Source organism: Tarenaya hassleriana, unplaced genomic scaffold (assembly GCF_000463585.1).
Source record: "Tarenaya hassleriana unplaced genomic scaffold, ASM46358v1 Cleome46, whole genome shotgun sequence".
Classification (NCBI taxonomy): domain Eukaryota; kingdom Viridiplantae; phylum Streptophyta; class Magnoliopsida; order Brassicales; family Cleomaceae; genus Tarenaya; species Tarenaya hassleriana.
In genome coordinates this window covers 342,770-343,368 of record NW_010967304.1, presented here as the reverse complement: position 1 = coordinate 343,368, position 599 = coordinate 342,770, and the positions used below count along the sequence as shown (strand labels likewise).

The 599-nt window shown below is 45.9% G+C and overlaps 1 pseudogene; it reads left to right on the top strand.

Annotated features, from left to right (window-relative positions):
- The first annotated feature begins 6 nt into the window (after positions 1–6).
- Positions 7–599, top strand: LOC109117178 (annotated as a pseudogene).

The window sequence follows — 599 nt, the reverse complement described above, 5'->3', positions numbered from 1 at the left end:
GGGATTATATACCCTATTTCGGATAGTACGTGGGTGAGTCCTGTGCAGGTTGTACCCAAGAAGGGAGGCATGACCATGATCCAGAACGAGAAGAACGAGCTTATTCCAACGCGGACGGTCACGGGATGGAGGATGTGCATCGACTATCGTAAGTTGAACTCCAACACCCGTAAGGATCACTTTCCTTTGCCTTTTATTGATCAGATGTTAGAGAGACTTGCACTCCACTCGTACTATTGCTTTCTAGACGGTTACTCGGGATTCTTCCAGATCCCCATTCACCCGAGCGACCAGGAGAAGACCACCTTTACTTGTCCTTATGGCACGTTTGCTTATCGTCGTATGCCCTTTGGATTATGTAATGCACCTGCCACTTTTCAGAGATGCATGACTGCTATATTTTCTGATGTGATTGAGGATATTATGGAGGTGTTCATGGACGATTTCTCTGTCCATGGACCCTCATTTGACGTTTGTTTGGCCAATTTGCATCGAGTCTTAGACAGGTGTGCAGCAAATTAGTCCTCAACTGGGAGAAGTGTCACTTCATAGTGCAAGAAGGGATTGTTTTAGGACATAAGGTGTCTTCTAGAGGAATC